Below are 27,126 nucleotides of genomic sequence, written 5' to 3'. Positions count from 1 at the left end.
TCATTGCAAAAGATAAAGATACATCACCATAGCAGTATTTAAAAGTTTACAACCCATAGTTTAAAAAGAAACAAAGTACAAGTTTTTCCAAAACAACATTGTTCAAAATATAGCATCATAATAGCTTTAACACGATGCAGCATGCTCTATGATGATGAATCTTTACATCCACTTACTAATTATTTCCTGAAAAAGCATGTAAAACGAGCGTCAACTATGAAAATAGTTTGTGAGTTCACAAGTTTATAAAATCGAGCTTGAAATAAGGCTTTTCGTAAATACAAGTACATTGCTTTAATGATAAACAAAGTTGATTGCTATTAATGAATACAAGTTTATTGCTATAACGAGAAATGAGTTTTTATGTATATGAGCAAACAATGAGTCTCAACCAAACTTATGACTGAAGCCCTATCGAGATCTATGCTTATCGTTCCATAGATGAATATGGTATCATGCACTCCAGCAATAAGGCGAGTGAGGAGTTGTCAATTCCTAATAGCGCTATCCATAATGACCATTGGCTCAAAGAGTTAATGGTTAGAGATAAGGGAAGGGCCTTAGTACGATAAGTTCTCATGTTCTGTGTTGTATAGACTTACATAAAGAAACATAGCAATACAATAGCAATCATGTTTGATAATAATCAATTTAAATACAACATGCAAACAGTTGTTTTCTGGACATGCTTTTCCACCCCAAAACATAAAAACTGAAAATAGGGGAGTGCGTGAATACTCACAATGTGCAAAATATAACAGTCAAGTTTATACGAGTCAATTAAATACAACGAACATAAATAGTTTAGGACATGCTTTTCCACCCCAAAACATTTAAAAACCGAAAATAGGGGAATGGTGAATACTCACAATGTGCAAAATATAACAGTCAAGTTTATACGAGTCAATTAAATACAACGAACATAAATAGTTTAGGACATGCTTTTCCACCCCCAAAATATTTAAAAACCGAAAATAGGGGAATGGTGAATACTCACAATGTTTCGAGTAGGTACAAGTGGTACTTCAGATTGCACCAACATCTTACTACCGGGATCCTACGACATCAAACACACACTAGTGAGTTTCCATGTCGAAATCTAATGCTAATATACTAAATTCTACATATAGTGAAATGCCAATTTATGTTTTAGTATTTGATTTTATATTAATTGGTTACACTTTTTCTGAAATAACGAAATTCTACAAGTCGTGCGATTAATTACAACTTTGGAATATAAATTTTCCAAATTTTTAAGTCTTTATAACAACATAAATTCACGAAAAATAGCATTCAAAGGATAAAAGTTCTCAAACTTTTTATTTATCTGATATTACACAATACTAAGCTGGGAAAGATATAAAAATGGATTTCCAAGCTGTTTAATTATATTTTATGATTTTTGAGCATTTATTCCAATAAAAATTGAGATAAATAGAAAACAGTTTCCAAAATTACCCAAACTTTTTATTTAACTGATATTGTACATAAATATGCTGGGAAAAATATAAAAGATATTTTTCAGTGGGTATTTCTATTTTTCCTTGTTTTATTCCTTTAAATAATCATTAATTGAAGAAATAATATTAAACAGTTAAAATAAATCATCATAAATTTTTGTAACATCATTTACAGTATAAATAACCTGGGAAAAATATTAAAAGTGGTTTTCATAATGTATAAACTGGTTTTGGGTATTTATGTGTATTTAAGTGTATTTTAGTGCAACTAACTTTAGAAAATAAGAGAAAAATAGTTTACAGTAGAGAAAAATCCTCAAAATTTTTATGTGACCTCCTACTGTAAAATATGATGTTCTGGTAAATTTTCATGAATTTGGGATAATCAGAACTATTTTTCCCATTTTAAAACCATTATAATTACCAAAAATCGGGAAAAATAGCAAGGCATGATGAAAAATGTTGAAATTATTTTTCGGAGTCACCCATCACAGGTAAGGTATGCGAAAATTGTTAGATAAAATTTTCACACTTTCTAAAGTGGTTTTGTGATTTATTATATCTTAACAAAAAGAAAATCGTAAATCATACCAAACAGCAACAAAAATTGATGAAATTTAGTGAGGAGTCATTATCCATCATAAGGGTCATCGATGAATTTGTTCCGGATTTATTGACCTCTGGAAGTATTTTATGTGATTTATGCCCTTGGTTTCTAGCAATAATTTTAATAAATCAAAGAAATAATAAAAACTTTTGGTATTTTACAGATTATCACATGCATGTGAGGGATTTCAAAAGGGAAAATGTTCAAAATTTATTCAGAAGGGAAATAGGGGTATTGAACCCAAACAAGTTAAGAAATGTTGCATGCAATGGTGCATGAGATGTAAATGTGGCTGAAGTTCATGAATTTGTGTAGCCCATTCAGTGAGGTTTTAAGCCACGAAATTTCATCCATCATTCACTGGATATGTTAAGTTTCTAAAGTATTTTTCCTCAGATTTATGGTTGGGTTTAAGGCCATTGATCATGCAAGGCAAAAATGGTGATCACAGAAAAAGAGCTGTTTGCGCAACTATTTTGTAAAAATTGCCAAAAATCGGATATTTAATATGAGACCAGTTGGGTTTGAAAGTTAACTCATGGAACTATCCAATACAAAAAGAATATCATGATTTGGTTAGGTAATGATCGAGTTATGGTCTTTCAAAGTTGAACAAAGTAATCTGGCAGATTTCATGTTTGTTTGAGTGCATTCTTAGGGTATTTTGACAAGAACATCATGCATGCCTTTGTTAAGGTCCGATTTCTAGCACATGCATTGAGTGAATGAGCATCCAAGATGTACTAGAAATGGTTTAAATGCTTTTGATCATGTAAGAACACAAAAGAAATGGAGAAGAAGATGTAATACTTGGTTTTGAAGTCACATGAACATATGTGCATCATTTTCACTCCTTGCATGGGTTTGATCCCGGATTTTCACCATTTCAAACACATGCATTGTGTTATGGTGAGAATCTACAAACTACAAGGGAAAAATAAGGATTTCTAACTATGGCAGATGAATGAGAGGATTTTCGTGGGTTAGAGAGAGAGAAAGGAAGAGAGTTTGTGTGAGAGGAGAGTGGAGTGTAAGAGAGTGAAGAGAGAAGAGGAAGTGTGAGGGTTTTAGCTTAATGATTGTGTTTTGGGAAGAGAGAGTGCATGGGGAGGGGAGATGGCCGGCTCTATCATGCATTAGGCCTCCTCTCTCCAAAATTTTAAACTTTATAAAATTCCCTCTAATTTCTTTTATAAAACCCTAACTTTTATAAAAATATTTATTAAGCAATTCTTGATTTGTTTTAATATCTTGTATTTAACCAATAATTTATGATTAATACATGATAATTTAATTTCTATTTCATTGATTATAATTCCTAATTTAATTAATAAAATTTTGATATTAGAAGTTTATAGCCAAATTTTATAAAGTTTTTAAGCTTTATAATTTATAAGTTTGGATTTTTGGCTCTTTAGGGTTTTTGGAATATTGTTTGATATTCATCAACATATTGAAGTATAATTAGAATGTTTTTAATTTTTTTTTAGGGTTTTATACCCTATTTCAATTATAACAAAGCTTGAAGCTTCATTCTAATTATAGCATTGGCATTTCCTATTGTAGCTAAGCAACTTACTAGAATCGTAAGTGTCAAGTATATTAGTCCTAGATCTTAGTTGGATCCTAGTTTATGCAAGATTTTGACCTAATCTATACTACTAGGCCATGACATGTTGTGCATGAATGGTTTTTATAAAGATGCATGAGTCCGAGAATGACCTGAATTTGACAGTTGTCACAGCGGACCAGACGTGCCGAGGATCGGAGAGTCGACCAGGCCGACTGAAGGGCCAGTGCGGGCGAACCAGTCATACTGTAGACTCAGTGAGTGGACCAGGTGGATTGAAGGCCCAGTGCGAGCGGACCAATCACACTGTAGACTCGATGTATGTGGTTAGACTCGGAGGGTGGACCAGGTGGGCTGAAGGCCGGTGCGGCGGACCAGTCACACAGTAGACCCGAAGTGCATGGTTGTTCTGTGTTCTGTTATGATATGGCATGTTATGCGTGTATGGTATATGTGGTTGGTATTTTGGGGATATCTCACTAAGCTTTCGGGCTTACAGTTGTGGTTTAATGTTTTTCAGGTTCTTCAGGAGACCGTGGCAAGGCAAAGGCGTGATCGTACTGCTCCTCATGATTATGTTTTGTGATGTGATCCTGGGAATACTCTGAAATAATTGTATTGAAAACCTTTTTGTAATAATTTTATGAAATCGGGTTGTTTTTGAAAAATTTAAATTGGTTGGAATTTTATGGTCGTTACAAGTTGGTATCAGAGCCTTGGTTTGAGTGAATTGGAGGAACATTCGTGTGAATCCAGTCTCAAATCGAGGAGGGTTTTCAAAAGAGAATTTAAAATGGTTTTCAAAATGAGTAAAGGAGGACGCGGAGGTACGATCAGCCGGAGCCAGTAAGTAACCCGAAAATACCATACATGATATTTGTTTTGAGCTTTGATAGAACAGCATTCTAGTACTAGGCTAGGGATCTTCAGGATTTCATGATAATGTTACCTGATTTATGATGCTTGTTAGCTTAGGGTTTCCTTTGTGGGAGATTTCCAGTGTTCCTCTAGGAGTGAGGGTTGAGTGCTTGTTATGTATGTTCTTCACTAGGGTGTTGTGGTATAATTGATACAAATATGGGTAGGTGTGGAAGGTAGTATGGGCCCGTACTACTGAAAGCACAGGACCCATACGCGTATCAAAGAAACCATGACCTCTAGGGTTGGGTTGGGAGTTGGTTCCCGGGTTTGTGGGAAGCATCTGAGATCTTGCGGTGTTTTTCAGTATGGAGGTTCCGAGGCATTCTGGGAGTGGATCCGGGTCAGGATCGGGAGTAGGAGAGAGAGTTCAGGGCGGGTCAGTACCGCCCGAGGTTATTGGTCAGATGAGCACGTGCGAGTTGGATGCGAGGATTCGTGAGATCCTGCATGATGAGATTGTTGCGTTGTTCCGGGCTGAGTTGCCGGAACTGTTTGGGTCGATCAAGACCGCCATGGTTGAGTATCTTGATAAGCGCTATGCGGCCCTCACAGAGACGGCTGCCGCGGTGGCTACAGCGGCTGTAGCAGCGGCAGGGGGAGGAGCTGGTCGGGGTTTTCAGTATCGGGACTTCGATAATACGAAGCCTCCTACCTTCGACGGGGTTCAAGACCCGATTGTTGCTATGAGATGGTTGTCGGACGTGGAGGGGTGTTTCTTCACGTGTTCGTGCCCTGCTGATTAGAGGGTGAGGTGTGCTCTGAACTTGTTAAGGCTCGGGGCGAAAGATTGGTGGAGATTGACCACGGGGTCGTGTTTGGATGCGCAGAGAGCCGCGATTTCATGGGATCAGTTCCGGGAGATGTTCAGTACTCGTTATGTGCCGCGGGTTGAGATAGAGAGGTTGGCTCAGGAGTTCCTGGAGCTGAAGCAGGATTCGGAGTCGGTGACGGAGATCACCAGGATGTTCACTGAGAGGGCGATGTTTTGCCCCGAGTTTGCTTCGGAGCAGGCTCAGATGACCTGATGTCTGAGTATGCTTAAGAGGGATATCAGGCAGTTTGTATCTACGCAGAGGTGCGAGACCTTGTTAGAGTTGCAGGAGGCCGCCAGGCGGCGTGAGTTGGAGATTGAGTTACAGTTGCGAGAGCAGAGGCAGGCTCCGGTGCAGTCGCAGCCGGCGCCGAAACGGTCCAAGACCGTTGATTCTAGATTGGTAGATCAGAGCAGCCACACTTGTGGTAAGTGTGGGAAGGGTCACACTGGGGTTTGTAGGTCCGGTGGTGCATGCCGCAAGTGCGGAAAGGAGGGGCACTATGCGAGGGATTGTCGGCAGGCAGCCCCGGGTCGGGATTTAAGGATTTGTTATCATTGTCATCAGATTGAACACTTGAGGGTCAACTATCCACAACTTACTGCAAGACCGGTGCAGACTCCAGCATCGGCCACATTGAGGATCACGGGCGGAGGTCAGGGTGGAGCGGAGCCCCCAAGGGCTCAGGATCGTGCTTTTCAGCTCACAGCAGAGGAGGTCAGGGCAGTACTGGATGCAGTTACGGGTATGTTTCTTTCTTGATGTCTTGTTATATTATGATTATTGTGGAGTATTGTATATCTGCTAGTCTCATTGTGTGGTTTCTGGTATTGTATTCGTTGTTCCTTGAGGGTTATGGTATGGTTAAGGGTTTGGTGTTGGAAATTTCATTGGTTATCGTTCATGAGGGTTATTAGTGGGAATTTGGCTTTTAGTCCGAATTTCGGGTATCATCTACAGTGTAAGGAGTGGTTGCTGAAGGTCAGGATTCTTTCGAACCGAGATGATTTGTGTTGATATGTGATTTTGTGAAGGTTGCTCGTTCTAGTGGGAATCAGTTCGCGTGTAAGTATTTGTGTTGTGTAAGGTTGTTAAGGGAGGTCGGTGATGGCGACCGATGGTTGATAGTCAATGCTCTAAGTGGGGGAGAATTGGAAAATTCTCCGGAAGGTCGATGGGCATGAGAGGTTGCTTAGCTGCTTGGGATTCAGCAGTGGTTCTGTCAGCCAAGAGTATAGGCTGGTATGAGTAAGTGACAGGTATGCGGGGCGGGATACAGACCAAGGGTGATTGATTGTGGAAGGCCTGGGATCGGGCCGGGATTGAGTATGTAGGGTGGAGATAGAGTTCGGAACCCCTAGAGGGCTAGAACAATATGCATGAGAGAGTTTTCCTGGAGGGATAATTCGGGATGTTGGATGCTGGTTGAGAGGTCCGGATAGACTGAAGGACGGTGGGCGTACCAGTCAGGCCGAAGGCTCGGAGAACGGTCCAGACAGGCTGAAGGCCCTGGAGGGCGGTCCAGACCTGCTGAAGGTTCCGAGAGTGGTCCAGATGGGCTGAAGGCCTGGAAAGGCGGTCCAATCATGCTGAAGACTCTGCTTGTGTTGAGAGATCGGTAAGAGGAAATGGATTGAGTATGTTGCGATGTGTTAGCGTCAGAAGGTCTGGCCCCGAGTATTGATCGTGGTGAGTGGAAGGTAGAGCATGGACTTGAGAGTCCTTGCGAGTGGATCCAGAGCATGTGTGGTGCATGGGATAGCGGTTATGCTATAAGAGAATGGTGTAGTATTGGGTGAACACCGTGGCACTTTTCATAGTGACAAGGCGGCCAAGTGGATTTCCTTGGTAAGGAAAAGGAAAGGAATGTAGCTCCGAGAGGGAGAGTAAGTTCACGGAAGGGAAAGCAGTAGTGCAGAGTTATGATTGGGGTGTTCCAATCATGGTTGATGAGCAGTGTGTCTGCGGCTGTGGTATGGAATCACATCCGGGTTGAATGTTTGCTGAGGCTCGGAAGGAATGCAGGAATGGTATCTTGGATTTCCAGTTTGATTTCGATCAAGGATTTATGTATATGGTGGAAATTCATCTTGGGGGATGTTTGGAGGTGTTGTCAGTGTATCGGGTTTTCCCAACCCAAAGATGCTAGAGCCAGTTCAACATGGGTATGAGATTGCAGTAAAGAAACTCATGGGAGTTGCTTTGAGGCTGAAGGATGTGTCATCCTGTTAGCATGGAATGGATAAAGTTGGGATCAGACCGGGAATTCCGATGGTTCATGGTTATTTCTAGCTCGTTGATTCGAGTGATTGTTGTGATTTGGAGCGGGTGAAGTATCATGGAATGATACTCAACTGATAAGTTGGTAAGTGTGGTTGTCAGAGGGCGAGGCCAGTGGCCGGCTTCAAGCGGTGGTCAGAACACCGCGGGAAGGAAAATTGGGTTTGGGTTTTAGTGGTTATGCTTTGAGGAACCTGGTCTGGTTAATGCTAGGTGGTGCATTGCGAGAGTAGTTCTGGAGTCGTGTTGCCGCAGGCTTCGAGGACGAAGCCTAATTTAAGCGGGGGAGAATTGTAACATCCCAGAATATCAAGAGTAGAGTTGAAGGGCTAAAAGTGTAAATGGGAAAGGGCAACTCGGAGAGTAGCATGGATGGACTCGGCGAGTTGGTGCTGAGTGGAGAAAACCCTAATTTCGAGGGTTGAGCCTTATATAAAGAACATCATATCTTCTCCCCAGCCTCTTTACCATTCCTTGAGTTCCAGAAGCCCTAAATTCGTGAGGAGACCCCATTGTTGAGTGAATTAGAGCTTGGAGAAGGATCTTTGGTGCTTTAAGCTTAAAGATTGGAGGCTTGTATCAGGAAGCTTGGGGAGATCAGGAATCTACAGTTGGTTGGGCTCATTCCAGAGGTAAGGAACCATTTCCTTAAGCTATTTTCTTCATGGGTTCATGTGTGGTGGTTGATATGACATCTAAATTGAGATAGAAGCTTGGATCTGAGGATGCTACTTCAGATATAAGCTTGTGATGGTCCTATATGTCATAAAGTCCCGATTCTTGAGTGTTTGGTGAAGCTCTTTTGTCCCAAACCCTAGCCCTAAAGTGTAAAATGCCTAGATCTCTTTGGATCCACGTAAAGTTTGCCACTTTACGTGATGGATGGCTTGTAAAAGAGTAGATCTATGGTTTAGAGCTTCTGCATGGCTTGGAAAGCCTCTGTATGGTTTCAGATCTAGGGGTACTCGGCGAGTCACAAGGGTGTACTCGGCGAGTTGCTTGAAGTTAGGCTGGAACTCGACGAGTTGGAAAAACAACTCGGTGAGTTGGTTGAATATGGGCAGGAACTCGACGAGTTGGTTGAATATGGGTAGGAACTCGGTGAGTTGGAAGAACAACTCGACGAGTTGGTTGCAGATAGCCTTGGACTCGGCGATTCTGGTCGTGAGGTCCTAACCTTTCTTCTGGTTGAGCTGTGAATCGGTGAGTCAAGGGATGACTCGGTGAGTCGAGTGTGACAGGACTCAGAGTTGTTGGACTCGGCGAGTCTCGGGGTGACTCGGCGAGTTGAGTCGCGGATTGGGGAAGTTCTGTGCATGGGGACTCGGCGAGTCATCGGGTTGACTCGACGAGTAGAGTCAGTCAGGGGTTGACTTTGACTTTGACTTTGACCAAGGGTTGACTAGTTGATTTCCAGGGGCATTTTGGTAATTGTTGGCTTTTGTTTTTAGTTCAGAGTTTTGGTGTTGGCCAGTGTTGGAGATCGTATCAGTGGTCGGAGCAGCTTGGGTTTATCTGTTCAGTCAGCAGTTGCGAGGTGAGTTATCCTCACTATATCGAGGGGGTCTACGGCACCAAGGCCGACCCTTTTATCGGATTGTGATCCGGGTATCGTTGTTATGTTTTGTTTGTTGTGTTGCATCCTGGTAGTTAGGATGGTATATGTTAGAGACCTGGTTAAGGTCGGTATTCCTGGTATATAGGATGATGCTATGCTAGTGACCGGTTAGGTCGGTATCCTGGTTAGGATGATGTTATGCTATGTGATCTGTTAGATCGGTTTGATTGGATGTGATATGTTATATGATTGAATGTTTATGTGCACATGGTTGTTGGACTGGGGTTGGGTTGAGGCGGGACCTGCTTTGTGCTGTAGGCCAACATACCCAGGGCGGACCGGTTATCCGGAAGGCCCAGCGAGCGGTCCGGATAGGCTGTAGGCCCCAAGAGGGCGGACCAGACGTGCCGAGGCTCTGAGAGTGGACCAGACCGACTGAAGGCCCAGTGCGTGCGGACCAGTCATACTGTAGACTCAGAGAGTGGACCAGGTGGATTGAAGGCCCGTTGCGGGCAGACCAATCACACTGTAGACTCGATGTATGTGGTTAGACTCGGAGGGTGGATTAGGTGGACTGAAGGCCGGTGCGGCGGACAAGTCACATAGTAGACCCGAAGTGCATGGTTGTTTTGTGTTCTGTTATGATATGACATGTTATGCGTGTATGGTATATGTGGTTGGTATTTTGGGGATATCTCACTAAGCTTTCGGGCTTACAGTTGTGGTTTAATGTTTTTCAGGTTCTTCAGGAGACCGTGGCAAGGCAGAGGCGTGATCGTACCGCTCCTCATGATTATGTTTTGTGATGTGATTCTGGGAATACTCTGAAATAATTATATTGAAAACATTTTTGTAATAATTTTATGAAATCGGGTTGTTTTTGAAAAGTTTAAATTGGTTGGAATTTTATGGTCGTTACATTTAAAGTAACTTTTATCTTTGGATTTGCTATATATCTATATTGCAACTAATTTTATAATGAAAACTCCCAAAGAAAATTTTTATGGAATTTGCTACAAATTTTATAAAAAAATTAAATATCCTACTATTTTTTTTATCCTACAAATCCTCTTACCAATAAATGGTGATATGTATAACATTTAATGCTCATTTAATGATATTTTAATATACTAATGTGACACATGTCATCATTATTTAATAATGAGAAATTGTTATAGAATTTTTCAACGAAATGTATAATGAACAATTTGCTACGGAATCTATAATGACAAGCTGTTAGCCTGTTATGGCCCAGTTATTCTATAGTGAATTTGCTACACTTTCTCGTATGAGGAATAACATAATGCATAATCTTTTTCTTTACTTATCAAGCATTTAGACTCTTTGGAATTGGTCATTATAAGTGTGTTGTGTAATATTTGGAGTCATTGGGCTTGGTTATGAGTTGTGGTTTAGTTTATTTTTGTTGGGTTTACTTGAATATCCAAAAGGGAAATGCCAGGTTTTTGGCATAAAAATGATATCATCTTTGGCACACAATTTTTTTTTCTACAATGTTAGAGTATGAGTTTTTCTTCCAACATTAATGTGATATTTGTTACCTCTTTTAACAAAAGTTTTGTATTTCGTTGGTAATAGTTCCAATGATTCATTAAGCATGTTAATGTAGGGTATCACCCTAAAATGAACTTTTGTTTCATCTTCATCTATATGGTACTCAACTTTTTCATGTACTTCTTTAGGCTACTTTAGTTTTTTAGATTTGTTAGCAACCAAAAATCTGTTAAGATTCTTCCTGTTTTCAGTAGGAATCTATATATATATATATATATATATATATATATATATATATATATATATATATATATATATATATATATATTTCATATTGCTAATCATAATTCTTTAAGTATCCACAAAGTCATGAAGTATTAATGTATTTAGGTCTTCTATGACACATTCTGTTTAGAATATCACACTGGTCAAGTTCTAAACCCCTCTTAAACTAAATTAAAAATCTTATTGTTCTTGAACTCACAATCATGAAACTAAAGTGTATTCATATGATGTAATAACATTGATCATTTATATCTATTAGACTGTATAGAATCCATGAATTTGTGAAGTTGACGTAGAAAGTTAGTTGGAGATGATTGAGAAATTGATTGAAAATTTGTATTGGATATGAGATTAGTTATTGTGGTACTCGATATTATAACTAAATCATGTGATGAATTGTTAGGATTAAGAAGTCAATTAACACAAACAAAATAATTAAAGATGTGATGAAAATATAAAACACAAGGATTTAACATGCTCGATCAGAGAAATCGAGCTACGTCAACAAAAAAAATAATAAAAAAAAAAAATCTTGATAGAGATTTTATTAATAATATTCACACATTCATACAAATGGATATATTTATAATGATGAGTTAACTTAAAATATACTAATAGATAGGACCTAAGAAAGCCCATGACAATGTTAAATCAAGTAGTCCATTAATCGACTCCCATAATACTTGTAACAAATGACAAAAATATTTCAACGTTTGCCAGTCAAATCATCGTATACCTCTTGTACTAGGACATATTGTATATTGTGAAGTATTCCTTGTTTTTTTTTAATGCAATCGAAGTCATTACACTTACATGTGTAATACCCTAATTGTCTCAAAAAGTTGATGATAGTTAACAAATGAAAAACTATTCACAAAAATAAGTATTATTAATACATGAAAAATAAAAAATTGTGTATTAAGTATACTTAGAAGAAATTGAGACTCTAATTGGATATTGTTTGTTAACACAACTTCATGCATATAAAGATCGTCAAAAAACGGAGTTCGTATACCAAAAATTACAGGCTTTCGAAGAAAATGAAAATCTAGCTGGCTAAAAGTGTAAAATTACGAAACTTCAAACGCTTTGTTAGGTGCCTTAAATGATGAATTTTCAACCCCAAACAATTTTTCCTCAATCACAATAAGATATACTACTTGATTTTGAAGTTAACTCATTTTACCCGAAAAACTCATACAACATAAGTTTATTCGATCCATGGGGTTAGCTACACATCTCATTACCTATTTTTTATCGTGTTTTTGAACTCAGACTTTTACATAATATTTGTTTTCATTATTTGAATATTTTTTGCTTTCTCAAAGAAATGCCCTTATCTCGATCTTTCTTAGAGGCTAGAGGACACGTCAACAGCCAAATGCTTGCCAAGAATAGCTGCCTTGACTTTGATATTAGTCAAGGGAAAGCTTATGAACGGTTCCGAAATGACACGCTATTCCGTCTCATCCTTTCGCCCCGGATGGTAGGAATTATATCACTTTCGTTAAAAATGTTAATCGTAAAAATTATAAAATATAACAAAATTTGAACTTCATATGCTTTTTAACATAGTTTCATCCTTTGTTGGAGAATTTCGATATCATTTTTGGAATCACCACACTCAAGGAAATTGACAGTTATGTTTGGAAAAAATTTACGAAGTCAGGTTACGGCACACACAAATCGAGACAACATGTGTCGGTTGACATCACCATAATGATGTCATCAAGGTGACATCACTTGTCCTATAAATATAAAAACAAACTTCACAAAAATCAGTCATATTTCTTCCTCTCTCTACCTCACTCTCTTTCTTTTCTCGAGTTTAGAGCCACTAGCGACAAGCTCCGACGACCTTTGCTACCCAGCACCGCCGTCCTACTCCGCCACATCTCTGCCACTGACACCGTTGCCATCAGTCCCATCTCCGATAAAAACCAGGTCAAAGAGCTATTGTCGGAGACACCAAAAGCCGTCGCGAACGGCCTTAGAACACAACCACGCATTGCCATGAAGCAGCGGTGTTCCGGCGGTTTCCGGCGAAGTTCGTTTGACACAAAAGTGACTTTTTCGTTTCCCTAATGAATGGATCTACAAACATTTGAAGTCATTTCGTTCAAAAAGCTTTCTGTTTAAAAGTCGAGAAAATAAAATGAGCCAAGATTCTCAAAACGAACACTTTTGAGGCTTCAAGGGTGAGTTCTACGACCCATTTTATACTTTTTAAGCTTTCGAGGGATGATACATGTATTATTCATTTTATGTTCACGTTTACATTTTACATTTACGTTTATTTATGTTTTCGTTATCAGTTACGTTTATATTTACGTTTATGTACATTATCGTTAACATTTATGTTATATTTACGTTTATTTACGTTATCGTTAAAATTAATGTTTATATTTATGTTTATGCTACATCATTTATATTTTCGTAATATTTACGTTTAAAGTTCAAGTTATATAACTACTTGTCACTAAAGATGTCATTTTATGTTCTATAGTTTATATGTCTTATATAAACTCGTTGAAGTTATATCACTTAAAAATTAGTTATATAAAATTATTATAGTTTATATGATAAACTAGATATAGTTTGTATTTCATATTTATACATGTTATGTAAATTTATTATCAAAATTTAAGTAATAAGTTTAAAATGAACAAATATGGCTACAAGTAAGTATAAAATCTATATTTTTGGGTTATAAAATATAGTGTTTAGGTTATTTTTTTTAAACAAAATGACTCATTTTGGATTTATAAAAGGAGGATTAAAAAGTGATTTCTATATACATGCAAGACGTATATATGTTTTATAAACCGGATGGTTGTTTTGTTTGGTTTATTTCACATTGGTTGAAATCTGGTTTTTGTCAAAATGCACTCATTATACTACCTGATTTTGGTCAGAAAACTTTGATATAATTTGGAACACCAAGTCTTGTAAAATTTATAAATTAAGTTCTAAGACTCAGGTTTCTATTATTAAAATGATTTGAACAAATACTAGTCTAATAAACTTTTAACTAAAGTTTAGGACTAAAATGCATACAAACACTTTTAGATATATTAAACTCGGGATTCCCCGCATGAGATGTACACTTCATCCACTAAGAAAATAAAAACTTATTAAAGCCTTCTATGCTATAACGATTAATCAGAAAGGAGCGTGAAACTTTTTGGTATAGATCTATATAGTTTGACAGTCATGCTCGTGGTTGCTAGCTACAATCTACATCTAACGAGTGGAAACAGACATTAATGTTCATTCTTTATATTTTTTAGACGCCGACGAAGCGTTGGTGATGTTATCGGTACGGCCGTTTGCATTTTTTTTTCAGAGGCTTTTTCGTTCATAGTTTGGTTATAGGCTCATTATAAACTCGGAGTTCACTCTAAAAGTATACGTACAAAATTGAAATAATAATCATACATAGTTTGAATGCTCATACGATTTGAAATAAGACTGTATGTGGTAGGAATATTTTGCTCAATAGATAAGTTTCGGTGAATTAATTAAGATAATAGCTAATAATTTTATGACATGACTTGTATTGTTTATAAAGTTATACTTAATAAGTTATCAATATAAATAACACCCTCATTTGCTTTTGAATACAATCATTTATTTTGTTTATTTTTATACTTTTTGAATTAGAAAAAAATAATATTTTATATAAGTTTGAAACACTTATATATTTGTTTTATACTTTTGGATCGGAAAACGTAATCTACACTAATAAAAGAGTAGTTTTTTTGTCATGTGTCACCATATTCGACATCTTAATTAATGTATTGCCACTTGTCAATCTATTAGTTATCCATTTTAAATTTATTAGACCTCCTCATTAATGTGATGCTATTTGTCAATGTATTGATTTCTCTATTTTAAATTTTAAATTTTATATTATTGCTTTTATTAATTCACAAATAAAAAATGTCTACTATATATTAAAAATTAATTTTACATATTTATTTAAATCAACGATTATAATTTCACATAACTAATAAAAATATCTCTTAATTAGTAATTTATTTAAAATAATTGATTAATAATTTTGAGTTTTTATTATAAAAGTTTAATTATTTTTATAACCGTGGTTCCCACGGGTTATAAACTAGTATCTTATATAAGTTTGAAACACTTATATATATATATATATATATATATATATATATATATATATATATATATCCCTATTCTAATAAAAGAATAGTTTTGTTATCCTTTTGACATGTGTCATCCTATTAGGTTTCCTAATTAATGCATATTTTATTCTCTTTTTGTCATGTGTGTCACCCTATTATGCCTCCTAATTAATGCATGCCACTTATCAACCTATTGATTCATCATTTCAAATTTTAAATTTCCCACATTAATTACATTAAATTTGTAACACCGTGAATTTCAAAATAATTTTTCGCAAAATATAAAAACATTTTTCATTTAATTTTCATAAAACATCAAGTTTAAATCTTCAATTCACATCATACAAAATCCCAAGATCATATCACATCAAAATCTCTTGCGTGTGTACAGATCAAGCTGGCGCCTTCCCACGGTCATCACTAGTACCTGAAACAAACAACACTAACACTGTAAGCACGAAGCTTAGTGAGTTCCCCAAAATACCACATAAACACATATTAGGCACTCGAGGCTATAACTCTATGGGTCCGTGCACCCAAACTCTATGAACCCTTAGGTTCTAACTCTGGGAACCTTCTGGTTCCATCTCTGTAAACATGCACATCATAAATCACATAGACATCATGCAGTACAACACATAGCATACACATAACATACACATACTCTGACACATAACTCTGATTACCTACTCAAGGTAAAGTATAGCGAGAAGACTCACCTCGTATATCTCGATAACCCGCGAATCCTGGAAATCACTCGTGCTCAATCCTCCGAGCTATAATCCTCCTATAACATCATACATCTCTAATTAACACTTTTACCACTAAGGTTGACTACCCCTATCAAGTCAACTCTAGTCAACTCTGGTCAACGGTCAACGGTCAACTTTGACCGGACTCGGCGAGTGCACTAGGGTGACTCGGCGAGTCTATACGTATTCACCAACTCTCTAGGATTCTCTTTTGACACGTCGAGTACTCCCCTGACTCAACGAGTTCCACCTGGCATGAATCGCGGGGCCACCACGACTCAACTCGCCGAGTCTCAAGAACAACTCGGCGAGTCCCAGCTCGACTCCGTCCATCTGTCAACCCTCTCTAACTCTCCCTGACTCACCGAGTTGACCCTTAACTTGGCAAGACCACTCGCTGAGTGGTCAAGGACAAACTTCATGCTACTCGCCGAGTCTGTTCTTCGGACTCGGCGAGTCCATGCCATACACCAACTCAATCTCACTTCTGAGGTCAGATCCGCTCCAACAACTCATAGATCTGGTCCTCCCAAGCACATTCATCACATAAAGTTCATGTCTTGGTGCTCATAACACACCCCATGTCTCATAAATGGTGTTTTGACCTCAAGCACAAAGACCCCAATCCAAAACCCCCATGGATTCATAAAAAGCTTGGACAAAGGGACACTCTGGACCTCCAAGGGTCCAGATCTAGAACCTAACTCGCTTAAGGGACCAAGGAAGCACTAGATCTAGTCACAAAAGGGCTCAATAAGCCCTAAATCAACATGAACATCAACATAACAGAGAATGGCTCGAAAATAGTACCTCAAACGTGATGTTCTGGACCTCAAATCTTCAGGAAGTGGCTCCTCTTGTTTCCCCCCCCCCCTGGCTATTGCTTCCTTTCCCTTGCTAGATAACACCTCCAAGGTCAATAATGGCTCCTTGACTTACTCCAAATGCTCAAGCTCACTAGGGTTTCTCTCAAGGGACTGGTGAGAACAAATGACGGCCATAAGGCCCTTTAAATAGGCTCCAAACCCGAGAAATTAGGGTTTCATTAAACAGCGCGGACTCGCCGAGTCCATTCCTTGGACTCGTCGAGTCTGGGCGCGAACCCGCGTCCAAATCCGCGATCATACTCGGCGAGTCTAGGCTCCAACTCGCCGAGTCTCCTCACAAATCATCAAAATAAATAGATAAATAAATATATAATACCTGGGAATCCGGGCCGTTACAATTCTCCCCCACTAGAGCTAGACTTTGCCCTCGAAGTCTCGCTCTGCAAATAGCTCCGGATGCTGCTCACGCATCTCACGCTCCGGCTCCCAGGTCATCTCCGATCCCCTCCGATGCTGCCACTGAACCAACACCAGGGGTACCTCCTTGTTCCTCAAAACCTTGATTTTCTTATCTCTGATGGCCACTGGTCTCTCGGCATAATTCAGGCTCGCATCCACCTGAATATCCTCTAATGGAACCACTGCCGACTCATCGGCTATACACTTCCTCAACTGCGACACATGAAAAGTGTCGTGAATCTACCCCAACTCTGGTGGCAAATCCAAACGATAGGCTACCCGGCCTACCCTTGCGATCACTCGGAAAGGACCAATATATCGGGGTCCCAACTTGCCCCTCTTCCTGAATCGAATCACTCCTTTCCAAGGAGAGACCTTCAGGAGTACAAGGTCGCCGGCCTGAAACTCAAGCTCGGACCTGCGTCTGTCTGCATAACTCTTCTGTCGGCTCTGATCAGTCAACAACCTCTGTCTGACCTGCTGAATCTGCTCTGTCGTCTGAAGCACGATCTCTGTACTGCCCATCACCCGCTGACCAACCTCTCCCCAACAAATGGGGGTCCGACACCTCCTCCCATACAACAGCTCAAAGGGTGGCATACCAATGCTCGAATGATGGCTGTTGTTGTAGGAAAACTCTGCCAAGGGCAAATATGCATCCCAGCTATCCCCCAAAATCCAACACGCATGCTCGGAGCATGTCCTCGAGCGTCTGAATCGTCCGTTCACTTTGACCGTCTGTCTGGGGATGATATGCGGTACTAAAATGCAGTCTAGTACCCAACTCCTCATGAAACTTCTTCCAGAATCTGGAAGTGAAACGCACATCACGGTCTGAAACAATCGAGATCGGCACCCCATGCCGAGATACCACTTCCCTCACATACACCTCTGCCAATTTCTCTGCTGAAGAACTCTTGCTGATAGCAAGGAAGTGAGCGCTCTTCGTCAATCTGTCCACAATCACCCAAATTGCATCAACTCCTCTGGCAGTCCTTGGCAATTTGGTGATGAAATCCATAGTGATCTGTTCCCATTTCCATTCGGAAACCTCCAATGGCTGCAACTTACCATGCGGCCTCTGGTGCTCAGCCTTAACCCTACGGCAGGTCAAGCACCTCTCAACGAACCACGCGACATCCCTCTTCATACAGGGCCACCAATACTCCTTTCTCAAATCCAAATACATCTTAGTGGCCCCCGGATGGATCGAAAATTTCGACCGATGCGCCTCCTCCATCAAAATGGTACGCGTTCCTCCCACAAACGGTACCCAGATACGCCCCTGAAATGTCATAAGCCCCCGACCATCGGTAACGAACTCTAAAACCAAACCAACAACCCGTTCCCTCTTCTGCATCTCAGGTCGCACAACCTCGGCCTGTGCCCCACGAATGGCGTCCAAAACTGGAGCTATCATGGTCAATCTCAAACATATCTCCCGCAGCGGGGTGCTCTCCGCCCTACGGCTCAATGCATCGGCTACCACATTATCCTTTCCTGGGTGGTACAGGATCTCACAATCATAATCCTTGAGCACATCCAACCACCTTCTCTGACGCATATTTAGGTTGGGCTGATCCATCAAATACTTCAAACTCTTATGGTCCGTGTATATCGTACACCGAACCCCATACAAGTAGTGACGCCAAATCTTGAGGGCGAACACCACTGCCCCCAACTCTAGATCATGGGTGGGGTATCTCGTCTCATGAGGCTTCAGCTGCCTCGATGCATACGCTATCACATGCCCCCTCTGCATCAGCACCGCTCCCAATCCTAAAATCGATGCATCACAGTATACCACAAAGTCCTCCATCCCTTCTGGGAGAGCTAACACCAGGGCTTCGCACAACCTCTGGCGAAGTGTCTCAAAGGAGGCCTGCTGCTCGGGGCCCCATGAAAAAGCAACACCCTTCCGGGTCAATCTGGTGAGTGGCACTGTGATCTTGGAGAAATCCTTAATATCCGATAATACCCTTCCAACCCTAGGAAACTCCTGATCTTGGAGGGTGACTTCGGCACCTCCCAACTCATCACCGCCTCAACCTTGGCCGGATCGACCAATATCCCTTCCTGGTTAACGAGATGTCCTAAGAACTGGACCTCCCACAACCAGAAATCACACTTGGAGAATTTGGCATATAGCCTCTCCAATCTTAGAACTCCGAGAACCTCTCTCAAATGCTCCTCATGCTGCTCCCTAGATCTCGAATATGCCAGAATGTCATCGATAAATACAATCACCAACCGATCCAGCATCGGCCTACACACTCGGTTCATGAGATCCATGAACACTGTCGGGGCATTGGTGAGCCCAAAAGGCATCACCACAAACTCGTAATGCCCATAACGCGTCCTAAACGTTGTCTTCTGGACGTCCTCATCCCGCACCCTCACCTGATGATATCCAGACCTCAAATCGATCTTGGAAAACCAAGATGCTCCCTGCAACTGATCGAACAAATCGTCGATCCTCGGCAACGGGTAACGGTTCTTGACCGTCAGCTTGTTCAACTCCCGGTAATCAATACACATCCGGTGTGAACCATCCTTCTTTTTGACGAACAGGATAGGTGCTCCCCACGGCGAGCTGCTCGGCCGAATAAAATCCTTCCCCAGCAGCTCCTGAAGCTGCGAAGATAACTCTTGCATCTCTGGAGGTGCAAGGCGATAAGGCACCTTGGCGATAGGTGCGGCCCCCGGAACCAAATCGATACTGAACTCCACTTGCCTCACAGGAGGCACACCCAGCAACTCCTCGGGAAACACATTCGGGAACTCACGCACCATCGGAACCTCCTCAACTGAACTTGGCCTCTCGGAATCCACCCGCGTATCTATCATATACGCCACAAAACCCTTACAGCCCTGCTGTAGACACTGCCTCGCTCTAGTGGCCGAACAAAACGCTGATCTTGAACGTGTACCCTCGCCGTATACCGAAAGAACTCCCCCACTAGGGTCTCGTATGGTCACCAGCTGTTGCTCACAGTCGATAACCGCACCGAATCTGCTCAACCAATCCATGCCCACAATGACACAGACATCACCCATCGCAATAGGAACCAGATCAATCGGGAACTCAACACCGAAAATCTCAACTACGTAACCTCAGAGAACCTCCGTGGCATATATCACCCTCTCATCAGCTATGGAAACTCTCAGAGGCCGACTCAACACCTCACGACTAACACTGATATGCTGACTAAAAGCCAAAGATACAAAAGATCGACTCGCACCCAAGTCAAATAACACCAAGGCAGGTACATAATTCACAAGAAAAGTACCTACGCATAACATAACATAAGCATAATATCACAACATCAAAATAAATACATGAAAGAATACATACCAACCACGACATCGGGCGCTGCGCGGACCTCCTCCGCGGTCAGCTGAAAGGCTCTCCCTCGTGCCCTCAGTGCCTCAACCTTCACTGGCCGACTCTCTGTAGCTCTGATGGCGGCAGGGGCAGATCCCTGAGGTGCTCCCTGAGATGACCCTCGCAACTGCAGATACTCTGTCTTCCGGTGTCTGGTCTGATTGCAGTGGAAGCACACTACAAACTCCTTGGGGCAATCCTTGGCCATATGCCCCTCCTTGCCACATTTGTAGCAAGATCCTGCTCTGCAGACTCCATCGTGACCCTTGCCACACTTCCCACAAGTGCGGCCCTTCTGGCTCCCTGGTTTGGGATCAGCGGGCTTGGCCTGCTTGGCTGCCGGCTGAGACTGTGCCGGTCGCCGATCCCTCCCCTGAGACTCCGCCTCTTCCCTGGCCTGAGTCTCCAGCTCAATCTCCCTCTTCCGGGCATTTGCCTGAAGCTCAGCAAATGTCCGGTACGAGGAGTTCGCCGCGAACTCCCGAATGTCTCGCCTCAAAATACTCAAATATCGGCTCATACGTGCCTGCTCAGTGGACACGTGCTCAGGGCAGAACATCGCCCTCTCATGGAACATCCTGGTGATCGCTGTAACTGACTCAGTACCGTGCTTGAGGGTCAGAAACTCCTGTGCCAAACGCTCCCTCTCCACCTGGGGAACGTACTCATCTCGGAACATGGCAGTGAACCTCTCCCAGGTCACTACCGCAAGCTCAACAGGCGTAAAATGCGCCGTCACAAACTTCCACCAGTCCTTCGCTCCCAAGCGAAGCTGGTTTAGTGCGAACCGAACCTTCAAATGCTCAGGAGATGAGCAAGTGAAGAAACACCCCTCTATATCAGAAATCCACCTCATAGCTGCCACCGGGTCCTGGGTCCCATCAAACTCTGGTGGTTTTGTGTTGCTGAACTCCCGGAACAGCAACGCATCACCACCTTGCGGCCTCGCAGCAGCAATAGCTGCGGTGGCCGCTGCAACAACAGCCTCAGAAAGAGCGGCATAATTCTCATCAAAGGTCTCAATCAGCGTGGTCTTAATAGACCCGAACATCTCTGGTATCTCTGCCCTGATGGCCGCAGCCACCTCCTCGTGGGTGATCCGGCGGATCTCCTCATCACTGGTATCACTGCTCTCAGGCATCAAACGTGTCCTCACCATGATCCACCTCTGAAATACAACATACAAAAAATTAGAACCCCCTTCAAGCATACTCACACTCGACAACTCATTCCTCCTTGATCCTTGGTATTCCAAAGATTCTTACTTGGGCTGTACACCGCTCCGGTGCTTTCAGTAGTACGGGCCCAATACTACTGTCCGCACCATACCAGAATACACCCCAAGTCCTCCTCTTCGGATCCCAAATCCCAAGTACTCTATCATGCACATGCTATTCTCTAATAGATCCCTCATAAGCCTCTCGCTGCTACCTACTCACTCTCAAGCATCTCATAGCAGCTCACCACTTCCTAGGCTAAGGCATCACAATCAGACCACTCTAGTCCTAATAGGAATACTTAGCCTACTCTAGCATGTGAATACATCATATCAATATCAATAGCACATAACATGAAGGTATTTTGGGAAATCACCGTTCGGGCGCGGACTGGTCGTACACACAACTCTGCTCTGCGTTTCTTTTCAAAATCTTTTACTCTTTTTGAAAATATTTCTCAAATCCTCAGTTTGAGTTCAAATACGCCCGAAGGTGTACTCGAATCCCTCAAACCAAGGCTCTGATACCAACTTGTAACACCGTAAATTTCAAAATAATTTTTCGCAAAATATAAAAACATTTTTCATTTAATTTTCATAAAACATCAAGTTTAAATCTTCAATTCACATCATACAAAATCCCAAGATCATATCACATAAAAATCCCTTGCGTGTGTACAGATCAAGCCAGCGCCTTCCCACGGTCATCACTAGTACCTGAAACAAACAACACTAACACTGTAAGCACGAAGCTTAGTGAGTTCCCCAAAATACCACATAAACACATATTAGGCACTCGAGGCTATAACTCTATGGGTCCGTGCACCCAAACTCTATGAACCCTCAGGTTCTAACTCTGGGAACCTTCCGGTTCCATCTCTGTAAACATGCACAGCATAAATCACATAGATATCATGCAGTACAACACATAGCATACACATACTTTGACACATAACTCTAATTACCTACTCAAGGTAAAGTATAGTGAGAAGACTCACCTCGTATATCTCGATAACCCACGAATCCTGGAAATCACTCGTGCTCGATCCTCCGAGCTATAATCCTCCTATAACATCATACATCTCTAATTAACACTTTTACCACTAAGGTTGACTACCCCTATCAAGTCAACTCTGGTCAACTCTGGTCAACGGTCAACGGTCAACTTTGACCGGACTCGGCGAGTGCACTAGGGCGACTCGGCGAGTCTATACGTATTCACCAACTCTCTAGGATTCTCTTTTGACACGTCGAGTACTCCCCTGACTCGACGAGTTCCACCTAGCATGAATCGCGGGGCCACCACGACTCAACTCGCCGAGTCTCAAGAACAACTCGGCGAGTCCCAGTTCGACTCAGTCCATCTGTCAACCCTCTCTAACTCTCCCTGACTCACTGAGTCGACCCTTAACTTGGCAAGACCACTCTCTGAGTGGTCAAGGACAAACTTCATGCTACTCGCCGAGTCTATTCTTCGGACTCGGCGAGTCCATGCCATGCACTAACTCAATCTCACTTCTGAGGTCAGATCCGTTCCAACAACTCATAGATCTTGCCCTCCCAAGCACATTCATCACGTAAAGTTCATGTCTTGGTGCTCATAACACACCCCATATCTCATAAATGGTGTTTTGACCTCAAGCACAAAGACCCCAATCCAAAACCCCCATGGATTCATAAAAAGCTTGGACAAAGGGACACTCTGGACCTCCAAGGGTCCAGATCTAGAACCTAACTCGCTTAAGGGACCAAGGAAGCACTAGATCTAGTCACAAAAGGGCTCAATAAGCCCTAAATCAACATGAACATCAACATAACAGAGAATGGCTCGAAAATAGTACCTCAAACGTGATGTTCTGGACCTCAAATATTCAGGAAGTGGCTCCTCTTGTTTCCCCCCCCCCCCCTTGGCTATTGCTTCCTTTCCCTTGCTAGATAACACCTCCAAGGTCAATAATGGCTCCTTGACTTACTATAAACGCTCAAGCTCACTAGGGTTTCTCTCAAGGGACTGGTGAGAACAAATGACGGCCATAAGGCCCTTTAAATAGGCTCCAAACCCGAGAAATTAGGGTTTCATTAAACAGCGTGGACTCGCCGAGTCCATTCCTTGGACTCGTCGAGTTCGGGCGCGAACCCGCGTCCAAATCCGCGATCATACTCGGCGAGTCTAGGCTCCAACTCGCCGAGTCTCCTCACAAATCATCAAAATAAATAGATAAATAAATATATAATACTTGGGAATCCGGGCTGTTACAAAATTTTTAACATTAATAAAAATTAAAATAAAATTAATACAAATTATAAATTGATATAACTTCACATATTTATTTAAATCAATGATTATAATTTTGTAAGATTGAACGTATTCACATTAATAAACAACTTATTTTCTTAGTAATTCTCATACAATCGCACTGTCCACACGTCCGCACACTAATTGTCCATCCACAGTATAACTTAGCCATATATATATATATATATATATATATATATATATATATATATATATATTATAAGTTTGGATTTGACCAAATAATATTTTATATAAGTCTTAAACGCTTAGATATACATATATATATATATATATATATATATATATATATATATATATATGTTATATTCTATAATTTTTGGTTAGATAAGTATACTTTTTATAAAAGTTGGTCAAACAATCGAAATTTTATAAAAAAATTGTTGGTTATAAAAGTACAACTTGTCAAAACCTGTAGAATTCAACAACTTTATACTGACGTATTATAAAACGCATGTACTCTCAGATCATTAGCATTTGGAAGAACACACATATTGAAGACCTTTGATTAGATCATTAGCAGTTTGAAGAACACACATATTGAAGACCTTTGATTTTGCACTACATTTTGTAAATGTTAAATCGTTAAGCATGTATTGTTAGGCATGTATTGTGACTTAATAATAGGCAATGACAATGTAATTTTTATTTCGATAATAATAGAAGTTTATGTTTTGTGCTATTCAATATACGTTCAATAATTGTGAACATGAGTACATCGCACAACCCGACGTTTTCGCCGCTAGTCAGGAGGGTGACCGATTGATATCAGAGTTATTAACTATATCAAACTGGTACTTTCTTAGGAAAGCACGACTATAGTCTACGACTTAAGCTCTTTAATTTCATTTATTCCTATAAATATGTAACGCGCTACAAATAGGTTTATTCCTTTAAACCTACGAAAATCTACGCCTAGGATTATTCTTTAGACCTATGACACTCTATATGCATGTTTATTCTTATAAACCTATAAATAAAAAGTAATATCAATTATAATATTTAATGACTACTTAGGGGAATGGTGACAAGATAGATACGTCGCTTGGGTTGCTAGATTTCAGAAAACCTATATGTAGCACCTGGTTCCCGGTACGTACTTCTTGTAATTTTAAATTCTTAATTCTTGCATTTTTGCCTTGGACTCGGCGAGTTGAAGGACCAACTCGCCGAGTAAGAGCGGGATGGGATACGGGGTCCGAGCCGTGGACTCGGGGAGTCGGTCTCCCGACTCAACGAGTAGGCTCTGTTTGGGCAAAAACCCTAACCCGAGCATTGTCACCCTATTTAAGCACATTAACTCGGCCCCTTGTCCTTAACACTTCCAGAGAGCTGTAGTGAGAGTCCCTAGTCCCCCATATTGTGCTTGTGAGTGAGTTCTTGCTTGGTGAAGGGAATTGGAGCTTAGAAGAAGAAAAGAAGAGTTTGAAGAGTGCAATAAAGGGAGTAGATCTGAAATCTACTTTGGGAGAAGCTTCCATTCAGGTAGTAAAGTCTCTACCTTGATCTTTAGTTCACTAGATCCCATTTTGTCCCAATTTGGTGGTTTTCAAGCCCTAAAACACCAAACTGCATGTGTTTGTGCTTAATAATCCGAAAGGACTTCAAATCTAGACTTTATGGACGTGTTAGAAGCATAAAGTTGATGTGGTTGAAGTGATTGAGGACCCCCATGGAGTGCATGACCTCTTAAAGAGCTTGGAATTGCATTTTTGAGCTTATAGGGCCATGAATGTGTTGGATAAGGTGTCTAAGTCCATAACTATTTCTGGTCAGTACTTGACCCGACCCGGCATGGTCCATTTGGGTTGCATGGCACCGTGCAATTGGATAGACTAAATGAGAGAAATAACACTTGGAGATTATTAATATATTATAAGTTCTAATATATTAATAATATTATTTAATTAGTTTGATCAAGAATTAATTTAGAATTAATTAAGTGATCAAAAGATAACTAATTAAATATATGGGTTGATTATGTAAATCATTCATATCTTGTATAGTGGGCTAAGAGGCTCCATGGATTATCAAGTTGGGTTCCACCCATAGGATGCTCCATGGGAGTTACAAACCCATGGGTCATGGAAATGAAGAGTCATGACACATTAGGGTTTACATGGTGTAACCCTAGATGTGTCAACACTATATAAGAATCCCATTCTCCACCAAAATCAGCTACACATATGAAACAAGAGGGCTATGCTGATTTCAAGAAATGTGTGTTCTCTCAAAAGTCTTTCCAAGAGCATTTGGTGTTGTGTGAAGCATTTGAGGCATCACACTTGGGGTGCTAGGCTCACAAGGTTTCAAGGAACATAAGCAACAACAAGGTAAGTTATTCTATCTTTCATTCAAGTTAAAAATTGTTCCCCATGTATGCTAGATAGGAATATAACCTTGGAATTCAACTTTGCATGATAATTAGAAAAACATAGATCCAAGGTTATTAGGGTTGCATGTACACTTAGGAAGTGTTTAGAATGCTCAAAACCCATCAGTGGTATCAGAGCCTAGGCTTGTTTGTTTGTTATTTGTGCTTAAAAGTTGAAAAAAGTCGAAAAACTTGTTGTTTGCCTGATGAACTTGCCGAGTCCATGGGGAGACTCGCCGAGTTCACTTGTATCTTCAACCTACTCGCCGAGTAGGTTCATGCACTCGGCGAGTAGGAGCTACAGAGTGCAGATTTTCGACTTTAGTTGCTGGAAATGGACTAGAAACATTACCCTAAACTGTTTTGGTACTTGAAAACTTGTTTTAGATGGTGTAATGTCTTTGCTAATTCATTTACAACAACTAGTTATCAAAATTACAAAGTTTTAAGTGTAGTTTTGATTCATGAAAGTGTTCATGTTCATGTTCTTGATCTAATGATGTTTAGATGATCATAGGAATTATTTGTAACCTATGTGGTAGTTTAATTCTTGATCATAATGTGTTTTAATGGAGTCCATAACTTGTCCTCAAGTTATGGAAAACCAAAAGTCACTTGAGTTAAAACCATTAAAAAA

Source organism: Lactuca serriola, chromosome 9 (assembly GCF_051521515.1).
Source record: "Lactuca serriola cultivar US96UC23 chromosome 9, Lser_US96UC23_V15, whole genome shotgun sequence".
Taxonomy (NCBI): Eukaryota; Viridiplantae; Streptophyta; class Magnoliopsida; order Asterales; family Asteraceae; genus Lactuca; species Lactuca serriola.
Note: the sequence above shows the minus strand (reverse complement) of the source record.